Here is a 22,679-nt window from a genome sequence, read left to right on the forward strand (position 1 = left end):
CTCTTGACACCAAGGCCTGGAGATGTAACCGACACTGAGTGAAATCCATTATCAATGTGTTATGTTCTTGATTTGTTGCTCGTCATTATGTTTCCTCTTCTTTCAGTATGCACATGTGGTTCGTTTATACTCTTTTATATGCAATTCTACTAACATCACAGAAGTAAAAGATCTTGGATAATTTTGGTAGCTGAAGAGATCCGGATCAAGTTTGGTATCAGAGTGGTCTTGTTGCTGATGTGAATTGCGAGTGTGAATGATTGAACGTGTAACAAGAAAGAAAATGGAGGATAACAGAGAGATGTATGAGGCTTTCCTCAAGATGTCAAAAATGGTAGAGATAATGTATGCAGCTTATGAGGATAAAGTGGCAAGAGAGGAACGAAAGAAATAAAGAGTAGAGAACGATGCTCCATCTACCCCCTTAGGTGTAAATTAATCTTCTTCATCATTCAGATGAGGGGATCAGTGAAATCTTTCAAGCAGAGAACGTTGAATTGAGGAGACCCCTACAAGAAGAGAAAGAGGAGAAGCAGAGACTGCGACTTTAGCTATGAGCCACGAAAGATGCATTGGAAGAATCGAAGTGCAACGAAGGCTTAGTAAAGCCATCATCACATGTTTTCGAATTGACGATTGAGATAAACAGTTTTGATCGTTCTTCATTTTTTTTTCACATGATGTTATTTCTATTGGAAGCCTTGAGGTACCCATTTCAGGAACTGGCATGAGACTCCTTACCAAGATGGGGTATAAAGGAGGAGGACTTGGTGTTAATGGCCAAGGAATGACTCAACCATTAGAGGTGGTACAAAGACCTCGATTCGCAGGTTTGGGATATACTAAAGGGGAGTACTCCAAGGTATCAGAAGCTTCCAAGACATTGTTGAAACCGTCGAGGAAAGAGGATGATTGTAACACATCACCATCCTCCCATGACAATGCACATTGAAAAAGAAGAGCAAAGGCAAGCTCTCGTCATCATAATCACACCAGAGACGGCCAATAGAGGTATAAACAGTCTCAGTATTCTAGAGTTCGTTCTTATTACAAACATTTTAATGATGAATAGAAAGAATGGCATAGAAAAACATGTAGTTTTTGTGGTTTACATAACCATGTGTCTGAAGAGTGCTGAAAGAGAATGGCAGCAAGAAAGAGGATGAGGCATGAAAGGTCTTCTCCACATCAGGGAAGGAAGAAGGTAAAGAAGGTCTAGAGGAAGAAGACTTTTTGCAGACATTGCAACAGAGGTGGACATCAAAGAACCACATGTTGAAAGCTCCATCCAGAGCAGCGTCTTAAGGACAAAGCGCTCATGCAAAAAACAGTTGGTGAAGATGTTCAACAAACAAATCCGCCACATTCTTGTTGGTTCACTTTGTTGAGTAAAATATGGTTTTACTAGATATGATAGCTTGTCATGGCCACTTTGTAAATCATGTGTTACAATACAATTGTAAAACTGATGATGTGTTTTCCATCGCTTATCAAAGCAACAATTATGATTTTTTACTTTTATTGATAGCTAGGGTATTGATTTCCATTCTAATGTAAACTTGAACAAAGAGTATGTCTTATAAACTCTTGGGAAGTATGGGGATTCTGGGTCATAATTGGTCATGTAATTAAGCATGTAATTTGCAAAATTGTACTACAGATTGCAGATGATGCAGGTGTCGGCTCATCACTTATGGCTCTAAAGAACAAAGGTGAAGGAGAAGGAAGGATGACCTTCCAAGACACTTGTGGTGTAAACAATGTACACAACAGTTGCATATTTTGTTCATGTTTTTGATGGACCAAAAGCTCCTCAGTAGGGAGGAATTATCTAGGTGGCTCTAGAGGTGCTTAAAGATCAAAGAGGACTCAAAAAATCTAAAAAAATCCAAGTGTTCATATGGAAGTGAAATTAGGACCAAGTCATAGAGCTTGTCGAGAGATTTCCGACGATGCAAACAGTACTCAAATCCGAGTCCATATGAGCAACTTATCGTCGTCAAAAGCTTGCAAGTTACACAGGGAAATGGGACCCACTATGTATATGTGGTGACTAATTGACCAATAAACTCCTAACACGTGGTGCTCCAACAATGATCTCCTAGCCGTGCACAAGAAAAAACAAAAAACAAAAAACACATGATATTAAAAATCTCATAAAAAATATCATAGGAGACAAATTACTAAAAGACAAAATAATTAAAAAAATCATTTTATGGTTATTAAAATAACTATATCATAAAATCCAAAATATATTAAAAAAAAAATTCATATGAAATAACCATGTGCCATGGTTATAATGGTTATTAAAAAACCCAACGAATTTATGGTAAAAACCACTCAACGGATATATAAGTTGGATGTTATAACAAAGTTTTGTTGAAATGATAGTAAGCCATATTAAATGGCATAAAAAATTCCGTTACATAGGGTACCAACCAAAACCATTAAACCAAAAAAAAATTATACACCAACTATTTGCCTCGGCATTAGAATTAACCGCATGCCAAAACAATGTTCCATATGCAGGGAACGGGATTTGAACCAACGACACCCCCGTATTATTTGCCAACGACTCTAACAGGCCAATGGCCCACATTGGAAAGTCCACCCTCTCTACTCTATAAAAACACTCATACCCCATTCAAGCGGATGGAGGAGTGCCGCGTAAACGAAATTAGGAGGGCGAAGGTTGGAACCATGAGCGCTTGGAACTACGAGCGAGAATCTTAAGACGCTGAGAAGGATTCCTTTGAGGGGCAGAGATGTTGGTGACAAAATTTAACATGCTTATAGTTATTTTTGCACATTTTCTTGCCACGAGTTTAACCGCCTAGTCAGAATCTCCCTCTGAGCAACAGAAATCCAAGTGTCCAACTGCGAGGAACCTTTGGAGAATCTTGAGGAATCTTTAGATTCCCTTGGAGGCTGATTTTTTACAGTGTTGGAATGACGCCGGCTTTATAGTCATTTTTCACAGAATTTCACAGAGAACATGTTGGTGTGCTCATAATCTTCATCTGAGTGACGGATTTTTCAGCCATCTTCAATAAAGAATCTTTGGGGGAATCTTCAAGATGCCCGAGGGTCCAAAATTTGACGGTGTCAAAATTGGTCAATTTTACAATCTATTTTACACCACTAATCACTAGAAATTTAGTGGTGCCGCCCATTTCAGCAGCTGAGCTTTGAATTTTTTAGCCATATTTGAAAGTGGAGGTATATGATGCAGGTATGTCATGTCTTTCTTCTTGATTTGTTGAGATGATGTCTTTATTATTGAGATACCTGATTAAAATTATGTTTAGGGATACTTGTTGCCACATCATGTGAGATTTGTTTAGCTTGTCATGTTGAAGGAGGACCCATTTGAGTGAGAGTTCCTTTAAGGAGAATGTCTCGTGGAGAGACAAGCCACTCTAGTTGAGGGTATTCATCCTTGTAATGATAAAGATTATGCCATGTACATCATCATCATTTACAACATTTAATGAAGCGACCTCCCCACGCTTAACACTAGGGCTCGGAGATGTAACCCACACCGGGTGAACTCCATTATCAATGTGTTGTGTTCTTGATTTGTTGATCGTAATTATGTTTCCTCTTCTTTTAGTATGCACATGTGGTTCTTTTATACTCTTTTATATGCAATTGTGCTAACATCACAGAAGTAAAAGATCTTGGATAATTCTAGTAGTTGAAGAGATCCGGATCAAATAAGTTTATGTCTACAATAACATATAATGTGCATATGAAAGGTTATATCAAAGCAAGTGATGGACATTATATAAAAAAAAACGATGCATTTGAAGTGTACCAAAGTTCAATTTCTTTATTCATCCAATAAATGAACCTGTTATTGGAATTATGACTAATGTGTTGTACTTGATGTCCACTGGACGTCAACTTGTCTACTATATCATGGTTTTGTTACATTGTCAAATCATGTCATTATGGTTTTCCCATTATTAATAAACATGTAGAATTGATGTAGGTCATGGATGGAGGATGTTTCCTCATTATTAGAAAGGTATTGTAGATGTCCTATTCATTACAAAGATGTCTTGATGATTGCATATAAGTTGTAAAATTTTGCACAAAGTTTGGATCAGTTGCAGAAGGATGGACAAGGATTGAAGCTACTTGAAGGTGAAGATAACAAAGGAAACATAGGTTGTTGATTGGATAGGGTTCAATGATGTTTGTGAGGTGTTATTGAAGCCTTATCAAAGCTTGACAGGTCACCTGAGTGTTGGGAAAGGAAAGGTAGAAGTTGGAGAAAGTTTGAGCAAATTTTGACAGTGCTTTTTGGCTGATTTCAGGGCTTAGAGACAAGGTAGCGCACATTTCCTTTACTAGAGGAGTGTTAATACCTAGGGTTACATAGGTTATGTGTTCTATTAATGAGTTATAATACCCTTCTCAGAGGGGAGAGGTGCATTACTGTCTGTAAGCACAGAAAAAAAAAGAAAAAACTTTGGGCCATACCATGGTTTTTGCCCAAGGTAATCTTTTGAAAGTTCGAATTGATCCTGTCAAAGTTTCCTATCAAAAAATCCATGATATTTTCTCCTAGTGTTGGAAAGGGACAAAAGGGATAGAAGGAGAACAAGATTGAGCAATAAGTGTGTGCATTCTTTGATTTTCTAGTGAGTTGTCTAGTACAGGTGTGCACTAGGGCATAGATGGAGGCTCAGATCTATCCCTCAATGTTAGATTTGAAGGAGATCTAAAGGAAATCTTCAAAACTTGTCTTATTTCTTGAATATCCATTGGTTTGATGAATATTGAAGTTTTTAACATCATGTTTTTGTTGCAGTTGTGATTGTGAGAATGCAAAGAATAGAGAAGGTTACATGAGAGTGAAAATATGTCTTCTCATTTGTTTATTGTAGAATATATTATGAATTGCAAATATATGTTTAATGGTTGAGGTTATCTGATTTATTCATTTTATGATGCATATGTCAAAGACTATGTGTAGCAGCTAACTTATTATAGAGTTTTGAGACAATTTTGTAGTGATTGTTGGAAGATTTTGTCGATTCGGGGAGGACTTTAGGATCTCCTCTTGTTTGATGTGAATGTATATGTTCTATGCTTGAGTTGGCAATTTCTTATTTCTAATCAATGTTGACAGAATTCAATGTATGCAAAACTGTGTATGTTTTTTTACAGTGTATGCAATGAGTAGTATTTGTAGATCAGTGTGCTCAAAATGACAGAGGCTCTATGACCTAGTTTGCTTGCCAGTTGGACTTTTCAGAACATGTATACAAAGATTGAGAATCTTATTCTTAATTAATTGAATATTGTGACAAGGGTTTGATGGTCGTTTATGTAGGGATTAGTGTATCAGTGTGGTAGAGGATTAGTATTAAAATGAATACAAAGGTTCTTGTATGTTGCGTGTTTTCTAATATTTGATTTTTTTACTGACATAGAGATTGAATGTTGAGATCTATATGTATAAATCCAATGGAAAAGTTTTCTTGATTCCTTAGAGCTTGTATTGATGACAGAGTTTGTGATTCTTATGCTGAGTGTTCCTATGAATTGATGCAAACATGTTGTTTCTTGTCTTCATTACTATTATGCAGAGATCTATGATAGAATGTATACAAAGATTAGTGTGATAGAATGACAGACGTTCATGTATGATTTCCCACAACTATTTGACTTGCTTTACAGATATGTTATGTGTTGTCCTATGGCTAAGGTTTATTTACTCTTCAGGGTTGGTATTGATGACAAAATATCCTTGATGTTGTGGCTAGCTAACAAAATTTTTTTTCCAGAGGATTGATGACAGTGAAACTCTCTATTGATTGATCTACATGTTGGTAAGGGTTGTTTCTTGAATCATGTAGAGACTTATGTGTCAAAATTTGGTATGGTGGAGACTTTGTATATGTTATATGATGTTGTTTTTCATTAATATGAACCTATGATGATGGTGTTATAATGTGTCTAGTTAAAGTAACTTTATGTTTGAGTTTGTTGTTATTGCAAAAGGCTTTGATAGTTTCACATTGATATGAATTGAGAATGGTAGATCTGTTTGTGTCTTGCATTAAGTGATTATTGAGAATTGAATGGCTTGATGAGCATAGATGAGTATTGGATTTGGCTTGGAATCTAACAAATTTGATAAGAAAAATTATATCTTGGTACTTGACAGTGTATTTATTAGTGTTGTTGGTATGTGGCTTGGTATTTGAGAGTATTAGAGTTTTGCTTGGTATTTGGCTTGGTATTGACAGTAATGATGAACAAAGGATTTTGATGGCTTGGTGAATATTATAGAAGGATATTGGCTTGGTATTGAAAATATTGATGAACAAAGAGATTGACTTGGTATTGGAAAATATTTAGCTTGGTTGATCAGCGATTGAATTCAGAGAGGATATCAGTATCTTGGTATTCAAATTGAGCATATTGTTGGGTGTGGGTACAATTTGATAATTTGATGAAAATTGGCCAACAAGTTTTGATGGTTGATTGAGACAAGTGGATCCAATGTGAAAGAGTCTGAAACGTGGTCCACATAGGTGTTGTAGCCTTCAGTAAGGGAGTAGGAGCTTCTTTCCGGTAGGAGCCGGTAAATTTGATTAGGGAGTAGTAGCTTCCTTCTAGACGTAGTTGGAGAATTTGTGGATGTTGCAGCCTCCTACATGGAGGAACCTGCATACTAGTAAGAGTTTGCACCAATACAAGATGTAAAAAAAAATTTCATTGTGAGAAAGAAGACAGAGATGAGAGTACCGATGGTTTTCTCCCACATTGGGTTTCCACCTAAAAATATGGTGTCCTTATGTGTTGATGTGTTTTACATTATTATGGTTTACTTGATTTATAACACAATCTCTTGCTAATGAAATATTGGTTCAATATAACTGTGGAAATAAAGCATAAATTAAGTAAATTTGAATTGGGAATGAAATATTGGTTCACCCCCCCCCCAATATTTCTAACAATTGGTATCAGAGTAGGTCTCTCCGGTAAAGCTTAATCACTTGAGAGTAGATCAAGGATAATGGGAAGGAAGCACAAGAATAAGGAAACACAAAGGAAGAGATAAATTCAAGAAAGTTGTGACATTGATGTATCTGATGTAGTGGCAATATCAGTAATCATAGGTCAAGGACAATCAATAGTAAAACAAGCCAAGTCAAAAAGTATGGATAATAAAGGTATGCTTATAATTGATGATGTTAATTATCAGGATTGGAAAGAAAAGATGAATTCTAAGATAATATCCCTTAGATCTGATGTTTGGCATTTAGTTTGTAATGGTTATACTAAAATTCCACCATCAAGACAAGAAATGCAGAAGAATAGTCAGGCATTAAATGAAATCTTTTGTAACATACTTGATTCAATATTAGAGAAAATTATGCACCATGAAACTAGAAAGGAGGTATGGAGTAATCTATAGGCCATCCATGAAGGATAAGGAAAACTAGTAACAAAGGAAGTTTGTTCATCAGGTAAATCAAAAAGTAGTCTTATTTCTAAAAATTAAATAAATCTAAAGGAAATTGTACCCTATCAGAATGTAACACCCTCCTCCCACATCTCAAACTAATCGGTCCACTGGGGTAAACATGTGACGAAGAGTTACCATGATATGATTCAATCCCCCATGTATAGTTAAGGAAGTGGAATCAACATGACAAAACCAATCTGACCTTCCTCAGAAGCTATAGAACCTTGAGGAGCTAACCAACCCCTTCAGGTTTCCATCCCCTGAGAGAACTTGCTTTTCCATTGACCTAGAGTCTCAGTCTCTCCCATGGAAAGGTATTCATGTGAATTGGACCCTCCAGTGGCTCCCACAATAAGGCACCCATGTGATTGTGGCCTTTTTCAGGCAGTTCAGTGCCAACAATCCCGATTTCGTGCCACCTTTTTAGGGCCAGGACTCAAGCCACTATTCATAACTTCATGAAACTTCCATAAACAATAAAGAACATTGAAACAAGGTTACTAATATAAACTCTTAAACAAGGAATTTATATGACCCCTACTAGCCATGACAGGAATTTCGTCAAACATATCATAAACATGAAATCTACAAGTCATAACAACAAATCTGAACATAGGGATCTCATACTTATTTGAGAATCGTCAAAGAGGATTGATACCTCCTCACAGCAGTTGCATTGTTATCTATTAGTTCATTCATTCATTAACATTTCATATACCAACCAAAACATGATGAGATCCATACATCATAACTGTCATAAAACATGCTTATAACCAACAAATAACCAGAGATATATCAATGAGGAAACAACCATTAAAGCCACATAATGGCAAGCACATTTACTCATAAAATACCAAAGGAAAAGGAGCTCTTATTAACATATACAAATCCAACCAAGTCAAGGAGTTACACGTACCACTCGACCATATATTGGGCTTAACCAAATCTCTCTTTCAACCAATCACCCTCGTGCCATATTCCAAGCATGAATGTGGGATCTCATGAAACAAATCAAACCAAACCAAACCAGGTATTCCAAAGGAAAAACCACCTAAACCCTCAACCAGTGGTTCCACCTCACGATCGTACATCACTAACCATCACCATATCAGTCTCTACCCAAGTTGTCCATGGCTCCAGATTATTTTTTCCAACCAAGGGTTCCAGGACTAGTAACTCAACCCACAATCATTGTCGAGCTCATAAGCGTTTGTCCAAACATGGCTTCCAAAACTAGTAACTCAACCCACCAAGGGCTCCATAGTGTTTTTCCAACCAAGGATTCTAGGAGTAGTAACTCAACCCAAGCTGTTACATGGCTTCCAGAGTGTTTGTCCAACCACGACTCCAGGAACTAGTAACTCAACCCACAACCATAAGGAACATGAGAACCAACAGAAAACAAGAGGAAAGAAACCCACAACACTATGACTATCCAGGAAATGGAAAGGCTAGGAAAAACCACTATCAATCAAGTCATTCCTCCATGGAATTGACAGATCATAACCAAGAAACTACATGCATATGCCATGCATGCCAAAACTAGCAAGGAAATCATACATGTAACTTGGTACCTGCAAGCATAACATGTTATAGTTGTTGATCATGATGTCCTCTTGCACTTTCCTGCTCTTCCTTTGGCTTCTTTCTCCAAATCCCAAGTATGCCACACTCCTTCAAGAGTTCTCCGAGAAAAGTTTATGTGTCCAAGAGTATGAAAGAGAGAGTAGAAAATGAGAGCTCCAAAACTGAACTGACAAAAAACTACAAACTAATCCTAATAAGCCTTTTTATTAATGAGGCCTCTATTTTCTTCATTTTCCATTATTTTTCCTTCATTTTCCTCCTCACATGGAAACTATGACCTTTCACCTCCCTTTTCTCCTATTTTCCATTATTTTCATAAACAAAATGCCAATTAATGCCACTTTGCCTTTTCAAATCCTTTGCCATTTCCTTTGCCAATTTCCATAGCCATTAATTAATCACAAGTGATCCCCATCACTATGGTTTTTGCCCAACATTCAGTTTGGAATACGTGTCTCATGACCTCGGTTATTATTTTTCCTTTACCAACTTTATTACATGGATTTTTGACCACAGTTGTTACACATAAGATGAGAGTGACCATAAAACAACCTTTATTATATCACATGGAGTTATTGATTTAGAAGAAGACGAGTTAGAGGAAGTATTTAAACTTAGAAGAAAACTTGTTTCTGCTTTTGAAAAGGATTAAAAATCTCGAGAATAAGTTGCATGAAAATGAAAATAAGGACCATGGTGAATCAGTAAATATTGCAGTAGTAATAGAACAACTTAACAAAAGGAAACAATATTGTGAAGGACTTGAAGTTGAGATCATCTCTCTAATATCAAACATTCAAAATTTAAACAAACGAAATGAGGAGATACTCCACCTATTTGAAGAACAAGAAAATGGGCTTAAAGAAGAGATTATCGAGTTAAGAACACAATTGAAAGAAGGAAGCAAGATTGAAGAAGGAATGAGGAACTAGTATATGGAAAAAGAATATCAATGTCAAAGACTAGAGGTCGAGGTAAGCATTCTAAAAGGTAAATTAGAAGAAAAAGACAAAAATTTGAAATTTCATGATAGTACCAAGATATTGGACAATCTTCTTAACAGTCAAAGATTCGCTTCCATCAAATCAAGCGTTAGTTTTCATGAAACTGTTAAAGGAGAATCTAGTTCACAAGCTTGTGGAAGCAATTTTAAGGTTAAGAAAGCAAACTCTGAAAATCCTAGTAAAGAATTAAGAAGTCAACTAAATCAACAATCAAGGAAAGTAAATTTTCAAAGGAAATCATTTGGTCCTAATAGAAAAACTGATTCTCTCCTTTGGTTAATGATATTGAATGTTTTATCTGTCGTGATTTTAGACACATTATAGCCAACTATAGAAGAAAATTGTTTAGACCTCAAGCGAATAGTCTCTCCATAGGAAAAACATCAGTTCCCAGTTACTCAGGTTTCTTTAAGCGGTATTTTTTTACATGCAATTTATTTGGTCACAAAACTATTGATTGCAATAAGAGAAATATGAAGCATGAATATTATGATTCTCTTGTCCCCTTCTCTGGTCATGTAAGGTGTTATACATGTAATAAGTTTGGACATGTAGCAAAAGAAAGCAGGAACAAGATAATGAATGCATATAATAATAAAAAATAGATTCCCTCAAAAGCAAGCAACCAAACAAGAATATTTTTATTAAAAGACCTGAAAAATATGGATCCACCAGCACTCCTCATATTAAGCAGAAGGAAGAGGAACAAGTAAGGTGTGGCCTTGCTCTATGCACATTTGAAGAATATCAATGGTACATAGATAGCGGATGCTCTCGTCACATGTCTAGAAATGACAGAAAAAATATCTCTCTCAAGAACAAGAGCGGTAATGTTATTTCTGGAAATAGATCACCTACAAATGTGCTAGGAAAAGGTAGTGATGATATTGATATCAAGAATACAGAAGCAGCTAATGTGTTATTGGTTGAAAGGCTGAAGCAAAACATTCTAAGTGTAGGTCAAATAGCAGATAAAGGGAATGTAATTGTATTTACATCAACTGGATGCAAAATAGAAAAAGACACTGGAAAAGTTATAGAAAAAGGATTTAGAAATGCAGATAAATCATATGTTCTAAAGAAAAATATGGGAAAGAATAAGAAGTCAAGTTCCTCCTCTTTAGATTTAGAGTAAGGGAATATTGTTCCCATTGCGGTCTATTATATCTGATGCTTATTTCTGAAAGGACTATAGAAGTTCATGTGGAGCAGATGATAGCTTAATAACAATTGGGTCCACAAGATCAATGGTGCATGATCTCAAGGGGATTTATGCATATGTGTTATTTCACTAGTTCAGCCTTGATGATGATTTCATGTGTTGATATATTATTATTTTGGTGACGATTTATGTTGTAGCTACTTAAGTTGTTTTGTTCAAGAAAAGATATGACATGTTGAAAGGGAGATTCCCATATGCTTCCAACAACTCATTGTCTACATTACGGTTTTGACATTAGTTTATTGCAAATTGTTGATATAATGTTTGGTAGTGTTGATCTATGTTGTTTTTATGAGTTATGCATCTATTGTGATCATGATTGGTGATGAAGGATTGACACGGTTCAAGGGGAGCATCTCCTATGCTTCCAATGGTTCATTATTGGCATTATGATTTATTATTAGCATGGGCACTACTTATCTGATATGATTTATGATTATTGCTATTGTGATTAGTCTTCTTACATTGGTTCTTCAATACATTCTTACTATTAGAAGATATATATATGATTTTTCAATATGTTATGGTTGATATTGAGTGATATTCAATATGTTTCTTAACATCTTATGATGTTGGAGGTCTTCTACCATGTGATCTATGGAAAATTCAACATTTCTTTCATAGACCTTGACATGTGTGTATATTCTTTATCAGAGGTGCAATTTTCGGTCCAATAACTCTTTTGTAATCTATGGCATTTCTTATTATACAAAGAAAAGTGATTTTCTTCCTAGACAACATTGGTGGTATTTGATGAAATTTTTGTTTGTATTTGGTTACAATTCAATGAAAGAGGTTGCATTTGAGGTAAGAGGGAAGCATTTAGGATCCCATCCAATCATTTTCCATAGTAGGTAATTGAGGTGTGGGGAGAAGTAATATCAAGTACCGCAACTAATACTCATCTTATCGTCAAAGTTACATTGGTGTGTGATTTTGGCTTTTTGTATTTATTAATGGAAAAGAAAGTAAAAATGATTTGTGCATTATATTCATTCATTCTCAAAAGATATTTAATGTTAATTGGGTTAAAATATCTTACCTAATTTACAAATAAAATTCTTCAACCAATATGAATTAGAGTTAACTTAACATAAAACTAGCTCACCCAATTTTTGGCTTTGGAAAGTTCCCGCTTGATCACATGAGCTTACATATTTTTGTCTTGCTTAAGCAAGAGGCTTCTAAGCTACTCCAAGTTCCATATGGATCACAAATATGTGTATTGAATAGAAATCCAAATTATCCTTCTAAAATCAAATTAGAGAATTCCCCCTTCAATCTTTTAGTTATACCCCTGGATATCATTTTATAAAGATCATTATAAAAAAGTTAGTTAACTTCGCTTTTAAAGAGATATAACTCTAATGGTGATACATCTCCTGCTTCAAAGTAAGCACATCCAACAAATCAGAGTCCCAATGTGAGTACTTCATTGGACACGATCCAAGGCTCTCCTCCCTAAAGACATTCTTCTCCTTGTTTACCACACCATGAATTATTTGTGACCCAAGCATCTTCAAATCAAATGAAGTACAATTCTATGTAAGTAACCAAGTGCTCCCTTGTCAGCATGATAAAATATACCTAAAGATATATTCGAAAGTGCATAGACAATGTTGTAACAACCCTAATTTGTGTGCCTTAAATGGTAGTCATAAGGTTGTCATAAGTGTGCATGAGACTTTGCCTACAATTGTTAAAGTAGCCAATTAACTAAAAAAGAACTAATATGAGCAAAGATCCACGATTTTCAATATATAAAACATCATATTCTCAAATAATATTGTTGCAACCATGGTTGGACAATGCATTTTAACTTTTCTTTCTAAATTTTTCCCGAATTGGACTCCTCTTCTCACATGCTCGAGACTTTCAATATGATTCAAATAAATTTTGAAGCATGGGGATGTTTATTAAAGCCATGGTTTGAGTCTATTAAGATGAGGTCGATGCCATGTCTAAAGACCCTAATGTCAGCCAAGTATAAGAAAAATGGAATTGAGATTCCAATGAACCTTTCACACACTATGATGTTGTCATTGAATTAACAAATACATAAATCTAAAGTATTTTGTTTGAAATCAACTAGAAACATCCACTTCATCACGATTTTTATTATCTTTAATTCACAACCAACAATAAAAAACTCTTCCCTTGGAACAAAATTTTGCCCTGCAAATTTTGGTTATAATAGGTTGAAAAGGAAGAAATTTGAATTTTTGAAAAGTAGAATTTTTGGCTCCAAAATGAGCCAAGTCAACCTTCTCCTAGTCAAGTCAGCCCCATTAAGAATTTAGGCCGATTCTAGCAAAGTCACACCCATTTGTTCCAATCAAACCTGTACAAAGGCACCACTTCATCCTTCTCAAGGCCAAGAACTTGCATCATCTAAAGCAATTCATATATGTTTTATTCATGAGTATTTTGGACAGTCCAATGCAAGAAAAGAGAAAGGAAAAATATGAGGATCTGAGGCAAGCATATGAAGTTCTGAGGAAGAAAGAAAAGGTTATATATGAGGCCATCAAAAGGGCTTCTCTGAGGCAGTAAAGAAGGTCATCTTTGTGGCCAATTAAAGGCCTATTATGAGCCAGCGAAGTGTCACCTATGAGGGCTAGAAAAGAAACATTTTTTAGGATAGAACAGAGCATGTTTCTTGTGCCAGATTGACTTGAATAGGAGGATGGACCATGGACCAGGTTTTACCTAGTTTTTGACTAAGATGTATCTCTATTGGATTGAAGATTTCTCTATTGAAAAGGTTGCTAAGTTTTTTCCGGTGTGGGTTTTCCCAAGGTAAAATATTGTGTTCTTATGTGTTTGTCTCTTTATGACCTTTATGGCATATTATTATTGTTGAAGCTCACTGTATAATTATTTTATGATGAATAATGAACATAAGCTAAGATTTGTCTAAGAAATAATTATTAAATTGGAGAACTATTGAAAAATCAACATGGTATCAAATCTATAGTGGAAGAGAAACCCTAAGTCATCTTTTGTTTCAAACTAGCCCTAGTTAAAATGAAGCCAAGTTAACTTATCTCTCTAATAGCATTTCATTAGGTCGAAGTTACTTTAGGTCTCTCAGGAAAAGCCTCAGTAGGATGAAAGATTATTATTTTCACAGTTTTATAGAGATATGAATTTAATCTCAGACCGAGCCTTTGTACAAGGCTTGTTACATAGATCCAAAATCTTCAGAAGATCTAAAATTAACCTCAAGAAGGTCGAAGCCCTAAACCTCATATTATACAAGTCATGTTTTAAAAAGATCAGTTAATTTTTTTTATGAGGATGAAATCTCACAGTCCATCAAAAGTCCCTAGGATGAGGAATGCCTTTGTTTCAGGATTGAAAGCTTAAGACTACCATTTTAGTAGGTCGAAATGTTATTGTTATCACAATTTAATAACTAGTCAAAGGTCAAAAGTTATCTCAGAGAGTTACAAGTAAGTATCAGTATTATTAATAGAGGACAAGTAACTTCAAAGGATCCAAAATTACCACAATCTCCATGTTATTGAAGCATACCTTATTTACATGGATTGTAGCCTTGATATTAGAGTTTGTGACCCAAAAGTCTAAAAAAGAAAGTCTTCTCTATACCTTTGAAGAAGTTGAATCGTTATATTCATTCAAAATTCAATCTGATGTCAACTTAAAAATATCTCAATTCTATACATAAAAGAAGGTTATGAGACATAAATGAAATACATTGCAAGGAGCCGACCTGATATACCTTTAAAGAAAACAACCCAAAGAAATTTTAAAGGAACCTCAGTGATAAATAAAGGATTGATTTGGTATGTATTTTTATGGTCCTCATAAACCTATTTTGCATTATTGCCTAAGCTAAATGATCTTGTTTTCATGTGAATACATTACAATAAAGAGGACTGGAAGGCCAAATATCGAAGTTGCAATAAAATTTGAAGTTTGAAATGTGATGTATGTATGGTCATAATTCTAAAGTCTCATTAATACTTTTGGAATCTTTGCCTTGACATGACTTGTGTAGGATTCCTATCACTTGAAGATTGAAAAAATTCATTATATCATTAAGAAACCCTTGAGGACAAACATGAAGGAGTCCATCCTTTGATAAACTGATATGGCAAGAAGAAATGACATTATTGTTGCGGATCAACATAGTCACATAAGTAAAATATGTGACCTGTTTTCATGAATCGAAAAATTGATGTATGATGATGTTGTATTATGTATAGATGCAACATATAAAATGACTAAGAACGATAAATATTTCATGCACTATAGAGACTCAGTTTTGAAAGAAGATTAAAGGAGATCATTGTCACGAGTATAAAGCACATATTAATAAAAGAAGTTTGCTTTAGTGAAGAGAGGTTGAGTCCCTCTTCAAGTTTAAAAGTTCAAGTCAGTTGCAAATCTAGCAAGCCAAGGATATTTGATTAAATGAACCTATTATTGTTAAGATCTAAGCCTCTTAAAGAATCAATGCCATGTGTGCTACTATGGAAAACCTTATTGCTTATATAAATTCTTGGATATTGAAATATATTAAAGAAGTTAAGTTAGTTGGTTTGGTGAAATCAAGGATTATTATTGATTGTTTAAAGAATTTCATCACATGTGTAAATTGAGTCTAGGGTCTTGGATATTTGGATGACTAGGGTTTGTAAATCCTAGAAGACTAAAAGGGCTTGAATAAAAAAACTCTAGGGACTATGAATAAAACCCTAGGATTGGACATTTCCATTGAAAGTAGAAACCCTATATCTTACAAGAAAGGAATGACATGATGATGATGATGATGTGGATGAAGCTGATAAAGTTACAAATGGATGCAAGAAGTCCAAATATCAAGAGGGAGTTGACATTCTTCTCAAAAGAATGAAGGCTACCAAGGATCGAATAGCAGAAGGAAGAACAAAGAAAAGTTGTGACAAGAAGACTCTCCCAAAAATACGAATTTGACAAGAGATATTGTACTAGTTGAGATCTAGACTCAGAGGGAGTAAAAAAATCAACAATATTGAAGTATGCCTTGATATATGCCAAAAAGAAGTCAGTGGTGACTTCCAAGATTACTTATTCAGTAAATGGAAACTTGAATAGAAGTGCAAAGTGAAGGATTAACTTAATAAGAGGGAGAAGACTATGAAGGGACATCATGTTAGGTACACTTCTGTTAAAATTTTATTATCTTTATGATTTATGTTTAAGGCTACATTAGATGGATGGAGATATTGACTTCCTTGATGAAATAATAAGTGTACATAAGAGATGCCTCAAGCTTGTGAGGTACATGATGAAATCTTATACTTGTAAGAAGAAAGAAGGATTTAAATAGGATCCTCAAGATTTTATACACTTGGATAGATGGATCAAGGTTGATCCTATATGATTTGTTTGTCTAACAAAAGTAGAAGAACTCATATGTCATAGGGACCAAAATTGACCAAAAAGATTTGTTTCAAAAAAAGAAGTAAGGATTTCTCAGGAACCCTTGCTTCAGCCTCAAAGGGATTTAATTTTTGAATTCAAAGTAAAATATTTTGACTAGATAGTCGATGCACTTTAATAGCATCAGTGGCAGAGGGAGAAACCCAGTTTTCCGTGACAGGATTTGTTCCAGAAAGAACACCCAGTTAAGGTAACATGAAAATAACCAAGGAGATGGATCGAGACAAGGAAGTAGACCGGTTTATGATCAATCCAAGACATGTGGCTCAACATATGTTGGAGTACCAACATGGTGTAGTTAGTCATGGTAATTTCAGTTATGATTTGAGACGTTACTAAAACAATGATGTATAGTTGCAGGGATATACAAATTCTGACCAAGCAAGGAGTGCAGATGATATGAAGAGTACTTTATGAAGATGCATTAGTTTGAGCTCTTCTATGATTTCTTGAGAAAGTAAGAAGAGGAAATTCGTCACACTCAGCACTATAGAAGTAGAATATATCGTAGCCCATGAAATTTGTACTAAAGTAGTATGGCTTCAGAAGTTGCAAGGATTCATAAATTCAAATTGATCAAGGAGTGTTGAAGATAGAATAAGTTTGTATATCGCTTCAGATTGGGCTTCGATCTTGTAACAACCCTTGGTTAAAAGTTCATGTAAAAAAAGTTAATAAAGGAAAAATAAGACCACGGTTAAGGGACACATACTCCAAGTTGAATGTTGGGCAAAACATCCTAGTGTGGGTGTTCATTTCAGTTATTACGGGTAAGGAAATTGGCAAAGTAAATGTTAAAGGATTTGGAAGGGAAAAATGGCATTTTTGGCACATTTATTTATGAAAATAAAGGAAAATAGGAGAAAAGGAAGGTGAAAGGTCACAGGTTGCATGTGAGGAGGAAATTAAAGGAAAACAATGGAAAATGAAAAAAATAGAGGCCTCATTGATAAAAAGGCTTATGAGGATCAGTTGGCAAGATTTTGCTCATCTTTGGAGCAAGGAAGGGAAAAGAAAGCAAAGGAAGGACAAGGAAAAGAAAGGAAAGGAAAGAGAAAGCAATGAGGAATATGATCAAGCGGCTTCAACAGGAATACTTGCAGGTAACATATTTCATGTGTGATTTCCTAGTTGGTTTTGACATGCATGACTTTGCATGTTGGTATATGGTTCTCTTGTTGTCGATGGCATGGCTTTGCCACAGTGGTTTTCAACCTTATCTTGCCTTTTTCCAGATAAAAATGGTGTGATGGGATTGTTTTCTCAATTTTGAGCTTTGGAATTGCCGGATGTTTTCGGAATCCGGGGTGAAGGTGGTCTCAAGAAAATTCCCAAAGGCCTAGGAATCCCTTGACTGGTTTTGGTGGGATATGTGATGAAGCCCAAGGGTAATGTCTCGGTTTAGAGCCTGGTGATATGGTGTGGATTGCAGTAAATCCTAAGAGACTGGTGTATCGGTTTAAGGCCTAGTGTTCTGGTGTGGATTGCAGTAAAGCCTAAGAGGTAAGGAGATGGAAAATTCCTCAAGGATAGTGATGGAGTCCAGAGGCATTCCAAGCTCAGTTTGGTTTTGTGATCTCAGTGTCAGTTTTGGTGAGATCACAGTTTGGTGAGGGTGGAGGTGGTTTAACCTCTGGATTCCCTTGGTTGTTTTTGGATTGGTTTATCCATGAGATCCCACATTCATGATTGGAATATGGCACAGGGGTGACTGGCTGAAAGAAATATTTGGTTCAACCATGTCTACGGTTGGGTGGTACGTGGAAGTCCTGAACCTGGTCAGATCTGGCCTATGTTTAATAAAAGCTAATTTCTATTGCTTTTGTACTTGTTTGTATGTGGCTTTAATGGTTGTTATCTCTTTGTTATTTACATGGTTCAATGTTGGTTATAAGCATGGTTATATGACTGGTTATAGTCATGGTTATTTGATGTATTTACTTGTAACTGAAAGGATAATGGATGCAAGACCTAATTGATGCCAAAACAGTTAAGGGAAGAGGTTGGTGATCCTTGTTGTCAAGTCTCATATGAGTTATTAGTCATCTATGCTCTGTCTTGTATGTTGGAAATAATACTGAGAGGGGGGGGGGTGAATCAGTATTATCAGATCAGTAAACTTTTTCAATGCTCAAAAACATATACGCTACTTCAGTTAAGTGAACCCGCGTGTACACGCTGCTGTGTCTAAAACAACTAGCGTATATCTAGAAATCTTATGATTCAGTTAGCTTATCTTCAGTATTATTAACCATATTAACAGTAAACAGGTGCAGTATAACAGAACAGATCATCACACAAAAGCCACACACATGAACACAAAGATATAAGTTGGAAACCCAATGTGGGTGAAAACCACCTGCTGCAATTCATCTCAATCTTCTTCTTAATAAGAAAATCCTTTTACAATATTTGTACTGGTGCAGTCTTATACCAGTACGGGAGCTACAACCCCCTTTGCTCTTGTACTAGCCGATCCATTTACTAGTACACAGGCTGCTACCTGCTACAATGCTCCAAAGATCTCCCTTAGCTTTTGTACTAGCTTAGATACTAGTACATAGGTGCTTGCCTACAATCTTCTCTCCTCCAGGTACCACGTTTCATCAATTTTCAGACTGGATACACTGAAGCACAACACATAATCGGAAAGGCCACTTTTCATCCAATTTTCATACTGGACCCATAACTATCATTGAAGCTCAAAACAATCATCAAACTCTGAATCACTGAAACCCTGTTAACAACACCGTCACCAGAACACAGAGCAGACACAGAACTCTGTAATAACCATCAGACCCATCTGCAACTTCAAATATCAAGCTTTACAATGTATACGCTACTTCGATGAATCAAACCCGCGTGTATACGCGCTTTTGCCAAAGACAACCCGCGTACAGATCTAAAAATAATTTCTCATAACTTGCAGTTGTACCAGACATCAGTCATACTCATAACACTTATAGAACAATACATGCGTCAGTATGTAGATCTAGAATAAGCATCATAAAGATAGTTCATTTCAAACCATTTGATCCCGATCTCTCCTTAGATCTTGTTCTCAATCAGCCGGTGAGATCCCTCCTTAGCTCAAATCAAGCAATGCATCATCAACCCATAACCTGCATACTGGATCTCATGCTTCTTCAGATATTCAAGACCTTTCAGATCAACTTGCCTAATGATTTCCGTCTCCTTATATAGCCTTAGGCCTTGTTCAATACCAAGGGCCAAAACCATAGAAATCCAATACAATCAACTTCAAAACTAGGGATCAACACGTCCGTCGAGACACCAAGGTCCAAAACCATAGGCACAACTTCCAAGGAATAACCGCAGTGGACCAAAGATAAGTTTTCCACATACACGCGTTTTTACTGAAGCCAACCAGCGTGTACACGCGACTTGGGCTTAATGAACCTGCGTGTATTAACTTTCTCTTCTTCTTATAGTCTGATCATCAATTCCTTGCTGCTGTCCTTCTGCACTATGATTTCTCATCAGTGTGGTTTGCCATCAAGGACAACACTTATCTCATAATGCCAACAATCTCCCCCTTTGGACTTGATGGCAAAGCTAACTTGTCACACTTAGAACTATCATCTGATTCCTTTGAGTTGTCCTCCATCAGTCACATCTGATATCTCTTCTGAAGATTCATCCAGTTATACATAAGTGAGATATTCTTCTATGAGAGGGTTGCCATCAAGTACAACACATGCATCATAATGCCAACAATCTCCCCCTTTGGACTTGATGGCAACAACACCAAATCACTCTCCCCCTTTGACATCAAGGGCAAAGGGTGGACCAAGATGTTCTCTTCCTTTGCTGAACATTTCGCTGTCCATACTCCCCCTGAGTATCTATTAAAATCTCTGAATGATCTCCCCCTTTGTATATGCCAAAGTGTACCAATCTGTCAATGCTCCCCCTGAGTACATGCCAAGTCTCTGTACTGCTGAAGTGTGTTGTTCATGCTCTTCCTGACTGTAGGCAAGATCTGCAAAATATGTTCTTCAAGAAGAACATGACTCTATACATCATAAAAGATCTTCCTATCACCAAAGACTCATACATACATCCATCTCTCAACTAAGTGAGGATATACAAAAATTGACTCATCCACCCAACCAAGTGGGGATACATGACAACCAATCATATTGCATCAATCATCCCAGGCATAGTGGGGAAACCAAAATAGGCCGTTACATGACCTTGACACCATGAAAGAGATACCACAAAAGAGATATATGACATAGAGACGAAAGAACTAGACCAAGACTTATGAAAGTCACCAGCAGCATCTGATAATCACCATTCAGATCAGCAACCAAGAGATCCTTCTGTTTTCCTTTCGCCTTTGTTCCACTTGAAACCAACAACAAATGTGAACTAGAACCAAAAGCTTTAAGATAATGCCAACAATGCATCATTGGAATATTATCTGCTCCCCCTGTGCCAGATGATCTCTGTCGGACCCATATCAGACTTTCTGCAACCAACATCTGTCCCTGCTGATTTCCTTCAAAACTCCATATACGCGTCTGCATCCACATAAACAAGCGTATATACGCGGATAGGCCTTATGAAACTCGCGTACAACCATTTTTATATCAGCAACCTGTGAATGTCCTGCAGCAAGGTATGTCTGAACATAGATGTCAACTCCTCCTTTTAAACAACATCATGAAATCATTCACATTACATGTGAAACCACCATTAGCCATTACATCAACGTCAAGATCTACATGATCCAAGTATCATTACTTGGAAACATCTGCATCAATCAACATATGTAAGTATCAACCTATCATCATATAGATAAGAACTCATCACCATGTCTCCAACAAAGCAAATTTTAGTCATCCATGTATCAGCACTACGTATCTTGAGCTCAAGCTCATTTGACAAAACTTCTTGATATCATCAACAGCAACAATCCTTATCCACAAGAGTGCCTGCATCATAACTGTATGCATATGACAACAACAGTATATGAGTGACTCATCATCAAGTGAGGAAGATGTGTATTCAAGCTTTGTACTTCTCCTTATCCTTATGAAGATCACCATGTAAGCATCATCAAAGGATCAACCATAAATCTGATCTGAACATCTACTATGTAACTTCAAGAATCATATGAGAGTTTATCATAGATAACTCACAACATCATATCATAGCAAGATATATCATTTAGCCATATAAGAATCATCACCAAGGATTATTAACCATAATGCCAACAATGAATTACTAAAGGCATATGCTCCCCCTCAACCAGTGCCATCTGTTAGATCTGATCATGCATATATCAGCAATAAGCATCAAAACATCCTCATCCTGAAGTTAGGATCAAAACACTTCTAGACATCATACAAGTAACAAAACATTTCCACACATCCTCAGCAGACTGTAACCAATAGAGAAAATAATAGACTGAATCATATCAGATCCTTTTTCTGATCTTGTCCCCACTGCTTTTCCTCAGACTGACATATACGCGACTTTGCAGTGTCTAACTCGCGTATGTACGCGACTTCCCTTTAAGAAACTTGCGTATGAGATTCAGAACGCTGAAGTTTTACACTTTCAGCTCCCCCTGAGTCTGATATGTCTGTGCTGTGCTGTGTCTCAGTACATTGTGCTGACTGTATTTCCTTCTTCCTCCATATCTTCAAGTGTGATGAGGTTTTCTCCTTTTGGTGTGATGTCCATCCTTTGTTCCTGCATTCCTTTGCTATATGTCCAAGCTTGTTACATGCATAACATCTTACATGTTTCATATTCCTCCTGTAGCAATCAGCAGCTTTGTGACCAAACATATTGCAAGCAAAGCAATATCCATTAAAGTACCTTGAGTGTGATGATCTTTCTGCATGATGGTCTTGAACCCTTCTTCTTCTACATCTAGCTGCAACATGTCCAA

The sequence above is a fragment of the Pinus tabuliformis genome, chromosome 9 (assembly GCF_031772625.1).
Source record: "Pinus tabuliformis cultivar Carrire ecotype Pingquan chromosome 9, CPIR1, whole genome shotgun sequence".
Classification (NCBI taxonomy): domain Eukaryota; kingdom Viridiplantae; phylum Streptophyta; class Pinopsida; order Pinales; family Pinaceae; genus Pinus; species Pinus tabuliformis.